Source organism: Plasmopara halstedii, assembly GCF_900000015.1.
Source record: "Plasmopara halstedii genome assembly, contig: Scaffold_1211, whole genome shotgun sequence".
Classification (NCBI taxonomy): Eukaryota; Oomycota; class Peronosporomycetes; order Peronosporales; family Peronosporaceae; genus Plasmopara; species Plasmopara halstedii.
This window is the reverse complement of record NW_020188126.1, coordinates 923,626-923,930: the sequence shown is the minus strand read 5'-3', so window position 1 is coordinate 923,930 and position 305 is coordinate 923,626.

Sequence of the window (305 nt, the reverse complement as noted above, 5' to 3'; positions counted from 1 at the left end):
GTATAAGTCGTTTGCAGTAATCGGCGCGTCAAGCAGACGTTGTTGGGCTGTCGTAAGTTTAGCCACTGTTTGGCGTAGCATTCTCGCTAATCTAAGCGGCTGATATGAAGCATCTCGTAGATGTTGAAGATCCGGCGAAGTTGACTGGAATAGCTGCCCCCAAAACTTGCGGTGTCCCGTCTCGATGTCAACAGGGTCTTCACTCCTCGACCCATCGTCGCGTTGAATTTCGGTGATGGGGCATCTGAGACAGTCTTGTTTTGGCGGCCGAAAGAAGTGTTTTGTTGCTCGCTCACTAAGATGTT